Below are 5,900 nucleotides of genomic sequence, written 5' to 3'. Positions count from 1 at the left end.
GCAATATAAAACAATATGAAATGTACATCGACTCAGTGACCCATATTGAAAAAATGTGACGGGAGTATAGATTCTTGTGCTACAGAGGCAGAAGTTCTGGCAGCTGTAGACCTCTTGAATAGGTCCATACACCTATACATAGACATAGACTTAAAGAATAAGGATTATTTTAAATACGAAGGCACAATAGAAACTATTAAAAATAGGAACGATCAAATTAATCTGTTATACAACAATAACCATTTCTCAGTTATTGTATTTAAAGACAATGAAACCAGAAGAAAATCTATAATTAAACATATCGAAACGTTGGGCAGCTGGCTCATTGAGATTATATATATATATATATATATATATATATATATATATATGCGGTTTGCTATAAGCCATCTCCAGGGAGGCAGGGGACTGCCTCCCTGGTTCTGCTTTCTCTGTCATGGTACTTTGCATTCTTTCTTGATATTGCCAACAGCTGATAAGCAACTCGGTTTGAATATTGCTTCAGCTATTTTTCAACATAAATGCACAATTGTTTTGTAGCTCCCTTATATTACAACTCCCCCACTGAATCAAATAATGGACTTCAGTCAACAGCAATCTGATATTTGATGATTGACATTTTAAAAATCAATAAATAAAAGTATGTGTACAATTTAAGTCATTATTTGTGCTCATCAATAAACCAACCTCACCTAATAGTACATTTGATAAAAGTGCCACTGTACTGCAACCCTCTACCTTCAAATTGGGGGTATTATACATTCATGTGTGTACATCACTTGATCTTTGTATTTTGTATGAGAGCAGTATGGGTGTACATACAGGCCATCCATTATCATGCCTGCTTTGTAATCACTGGCCAAGGATACTTGGGTCATTGTGTTAAAATGAGGCAGGCTGTATAGAGAAGGACAGACCATTCGAATTGGCATTTTAAAGGTGATGAATGATAAATAAAAATCTGTCTGTGTTACTGTGGCAATGTGGCCACGCCCTTGTGCGTAGTTTGTTGTATGTTGCGTGTGTAAATGTTGGTGTATAGTCATTGGTACAAGGGATATAAACGGGTCTGTGTAACACAAGTGATTTAAAAATGTAGATTTGTATTTTGGCACGAGGATGGCACAAATCACTTCACGTGCTGGTTAAAATGTAAAGTGTGGTCACGGGAGTACACTTAATTAATTCACGTGCAGTTGTTTTTAGTCAATCATTCAATTGGAATCTCGGTACAACAGAATAAAAGCAGCATGGTTTCACTCACTCGGGGTTGGGTGTTCGTGAGTGGAGAACGGGAGAGAGAGAGAGGAGAAATAAAGTTAAAGATAAAGTAAATAACAATTGCTACAGCGTGCTGGAAGTGCCAGCACGGTACTTGTTTAGCGTTGTCCACTTGTTTTGTGTGTTAGTACGTTTTGTTTGTCTGTTTATTTTGGCTCAAGTGCCATGTCCTGTTTTGTGTTACAACCTTTTAATTTTCTGTTCTGTCTGTTAATTATTAAATGCTGAGCATGATCACGCGCTCAGCTTCAGCAAAACCCCAAGTCTCTGTGTGTTACTTCCTGTTTCTGGTCTGACGTCACCCACTACAGCCGTCTTTGTGACAGCTACACAATGCACCAATGCAGATCAGTCACTTAACTGCATTGGATCATATTGCTAAACAATATTTTGAAGATATTTATAAACGAATGAGGAAAGGGGGAAAAGTACTTAATTAAATAAGCTAATGCAACAGAAATTGAGCTACACTACAATTTTACAAGCCCCAGAACTAGAGTGAATGAGAATGAATGTATTGGTTTGATTTAGCATGTTATGTTAAACTTACTGTAGCCGAGGAGACGGGAAGGGGTATAGGGTTGAGAATGAGCATTAGAACATTACAAATCCAAATACCATTCAGGCCCAATCTGTTTACCTTCGGAGATTTAATCAGAATCAAAGTTGTTAAAATAGAAAAGTAAAAGCATTGTGATGTCATCTGAGTTCAATATCATTTATTCTCTCATTCACATATGAAGTTAATCGCTTAAAATAAATAAATAAATGAAAAGATTGAGGCTGTATAAACCTCTGTTAAAAAAAAAAAAAACATACTGGTGTTTGTCATACAGATAATTGAACAGTAGCATCCTAATAACATGTTCTCCTGACTGCAACACAGTTAAATTAATATGAAATGAAGCACAATAAGATATGCTACAGAGGTTCATTTAATATCCCTGACATAATAATGGGTGCTCAGAAGCCCTGTCTGTCTCTTAAATGCCACAGCATAATGAAAGCTGGGTGTAAAATGGATGTACTGTCCATAAGGTCAAGGCTATTGTCACCCTTTGGACTGTTAAGGTTGTAGGCATTATAAATGATCTGTCTGATTGCTACAGAAGGTCAGATGGGAGACATGTCAAGGCACTGTCCTCCCAAACAAGTTCAGAGGTTTAGTCGGTGAATTGGTCTCACAAAAGTGAAAGATATTTCAATTATCCTAAAACAGTCTTCAATAATCCGTTTTATGAAGGTATCATGCAACTATTTATTGAACTCTTACTGCAAGACAAAATATGATAATTATATAAGCCATGGAAGACTTCCCAAAACCGTCATATGTTGTTCTTTACATGGATATTAATTGAGTTGTCTTTCTTTGAAAAAGACTCTTTTGTCATTTCATGTAAGTTTCTTTTAGTATTTATCAATTCAGAGCTATTATGTGTTTAATAGTTTCCTGCATTTTTAATGCTAGCTACTGTAGATGTTAAAGACCATTAAGAAATATATGTATATTACTGCAAATGTATCTGTTAACATTAGTCTGAAATCCTTCCGTCTTGGCTGCAATGTAAACCAATTCTACAATAAATGATCTTTCTGTATGATCGTTTAACTGTTCAGTTTACAATTTTACCACCTTGAGTCTGTCTTCACCCTGTCTAACTTTAAGTTCAGTTTATCCAGTAGTAATGTCACAAATGACGTTTTATTAATTATTATTTTGTGCACTGAAATGATTTATTATTGTGTTTTCCATTTACGATGTACCTTTACCTGATTTGTTTTTCTTTTGTATTTTCTTTTTGTTGTTGCACTTTGGAATCTGCATGTTTAAATGGACAGAAGAGTAGAAAAAAAGAGAGTCTTGGCTACCCTGAAAGAAGGATTCTGGCTGTAGGGTAATTAACGGATTTTGATTCTTTTGTTTTGTTGTTTCGGGACTGTGCTATAAGTTTTCTGTTTATTTTTTTTCTGGATTATCTTATTGTTTATGTACTGCTCCAACTTTTTTGTGACTGCTTTTCATGCCCTGTCATATTGGGCTTTTTTTTTTTAAAGCTACCGACACTGCGAAACTCATTGGGATTGTAGAAAGGTTTTTTTGAGCTGTATACATCTTTTTATTTTTTTTGGTTGTGCTTGTGTTTGGCCGGGCTACATTGCAGGGGCTGTCCAGGTTTGAGCAGACGGTGCCAGGAGTCCTGTGACCTGTGAAGAGAGAGAAGGGAAGTGGCGTTCATTATTATTCGTTTATTCTTTTGAGACTTTGATATATTACAAACTGTACATCCATAACTTATTTACCCACCCTGAGTTGGCTCTGTGTTCTGTCAGGGTACGCCTGAAGCCCACCAGGGTGATACTTACTGGTTCCATGTCAGAGATTGAGGTCCATGGGTCCATTCCAGGGGGTCGAAGTCCAGTGGTCCAGTCCAGGGTGCAACAGTCGGGTTCCAGAACCGGAGAGAGAGAGGGAAATACGCGAGAGTCAGAGGTAAGCTAAGGGGAAGTAACCAGCTGGAACACCGGAGTGTATGAGAAAGCTTTACTTACCGTTGTACACGTTTCTGACAGTCTCCTTCTTCGCCCCCCCCCCCCCCCCCCCCTTCCCCCTGTCGGGTTTCCAGGATCTCCATCTTTATCTTCTTCAGTGGGTCGGCGTATCGTTGCAGTGAGGTCCATTGGCGGTTCGATACGTGGGACAGTGGACATCGGGACGAGTGGGCAGCTGAGCGGTTTGGGAACCAACTTTAATCAGATTTCCAATACTTTTACTGGACTTTTTGTGTGGCAGCTAAGCACGAACATTATTTTTATATATATTTTTTTAGAGACTTTTACCAACAGGAGGGGATTACCTCAGTTTGTATTTTTTTGGGTTCTCCCTCATTTTTAACTGAGTTTGTGTGTGTGGTTTTTAAAGAGCATTTTTACCCTGTTGAGAAACAATAAAATTTGTTTTAACCTACCTGGGTTTCCTTTAGTGTGTGTGTTGGTCAAAAGAACCTGTTTGGGGAAGGTTATTGCTACTCTGTCATAAAGGTCCTTGCCCTTTTCAAACTCAAGGTGGCATAGTTGATACTACTCGTAACATTTATTTACTTGTGGTTACCCCTGGTCACCCCACCCGTGACAGTAACATAGCTGGTCAGCTCTTGAGGAATGGCCATTTATAACTTCCCTTGATGCACATCATATTGTGTCTCTCTTCTGTCAGAGGACAAAAGTAGTTCATATAATTGTGCTCTGCAGGAACTATTCAATGTATATTGTCTGGGCTCCTTCTGGGGTATTGGATTCACCAGGTACTGAAGCAATACATGCCCATTGTTACTCTTTGGTAGAAGAGGACTCGGTCTTACTGGGTCCATATATCAAAGAAAAAAGAAAAAAAAAAACTCACAGCCATTCAGATTCCAAGCAGAGCGGTATGTTTGCTTGAATTATCCAGCAGGTAAGGGTGACTGCATCAAAAAATAATGCTTAAATAATCTTAAACAGGAATCATTAATTAGTGGCTGTCTTTGATCACTTTGATTACTTAGCTTGCATTTTGATTAAAGGATGGTCAGCCTTCCGAGGGTTAATGGACTGTTACATCTACACCTGCTGTGGATCCCAATCCCCTACCAACCACCTAAAGTAGGGCAGCAGCATTACCTGTGCACAGCAGCACGCAACATTACCCAGCCCTGGCTCCCAGCTCCCCAGAGGTTTCTTCCAACACTGAGCACCATCTGCTGCACTTGCCGCTTGAGACTACAGCACTCCACAGTGAGACCGAACACCTCCCACCCCTCTTCCCTCCCATTCCATTAACGGGCACAGGGGAATCTATTTCAGTGTACTAACTGCCATTCTGTTTAACAGATGTGCAAAAAGCAATACAAATTAGTCTAGGGTTTGCAGCTTTCTAACTCTTAAATAAATAAGGTAAAGTGGAGTGGGCTGTTAGGAGTAATGATGTTGGCTTAAAATACATACTTGCCACACAGTGAATTGACATGTTCATCTTTTGTTTTCTAGAAGCTGCTATTTTTATGAAGTGTGTGGGTGGGGAGTGCCACCCACTGTAGTAGCAGTTACTTATCTGGCACATCTAATGTTTCCTTTAACATTATCGAGTTAATGATTCTGCATCTAAAATGGCACATCAAGAATGAAATGTTTCACAAGATATTTACAAAAACAGATACAAATTGGAGCAACATCACAAAAAACAACTGAACAGCGTGCCAAAAGAGATACATGAGTGAAGTTATTTAACCTAGTGTGGCATGCTTAATATTGTAACAACCCAGCTGGGTCTGCTGTAACCGCGTTTGGGAAGGTTCTGTGACCCAGGGTAAACAGTTCAATGGCAGCAGGTGTTCGGGAATGTCAGAGATGGGAGAATCACAACCAATCAGGGGCTCGGCTTGCTAGTTGCAAGATTGTTGGCACAAACCAAGGGACCAAATGTTGCAACCGTCAGGGGATGGAGAGCAGGAAACCTTGGGATTGGTGGCTGGTGCACCGGGGGTGTGCCCTGGACGCGTGGATAAGTAACGGGCTGCTGCTGAGACGGAGAGACGAGCTTGAGTGAGAGAAAGAGCACAGAAGCGACGGCCAAGGAGAGCAGA

At 39.5% G+C, this 5,900-nt stretch overlaps 1 long non-coding RNA gene across 2 annotated transcripts; it reads left to right on the top strand.

The window, feature by feature from the left end:
• The first annotated feature begins 3,108 nt into the window (after positions 1 to 3,108).
• On the top strand, positions 3,109 to 4,247 carry LOC131698680 (uncharacterized). Of its 2 annotated transcripts, XR_009307742.1 has the most exons (3): positions 3,109 to 3,176; positions 3,444 to 3,772; positions 3,906 to 4,247. It is a non-coding gene; the product is annotated as an uncharacterized LOC131698680 (long non-coding RNA). The 2 variants fall into 2 exon arrangements; XR_009307724.1 differs by having other exon boundaries at positions 3,115 to 3,772.
• The last annotated feature ends 1,653 nt before the right edge of the window (positions 4,248 to 5,900 follow it).

The sequence above is a fragment of the Acipenser ruthenus genome, chromosome 1, assembly GCF_902713425.1.
Source record: "Acipenser ruthenus chromosome 1, fAciRut3.2 maternal haplotype, whole genome shotgun sequence".
Taxonomy (NCBI): Eukaryota; Metazoa; Chordata; class Actinopteri; order Acipenseriformes; family Acipenseridae; genus Acipenser; species Acipenser ruthenus.
The sequence above is the reverse complement of the archived record's forward strand: the minus strand, read 5'-3'. Positions and strand labels throughout refer to the sequence as shown.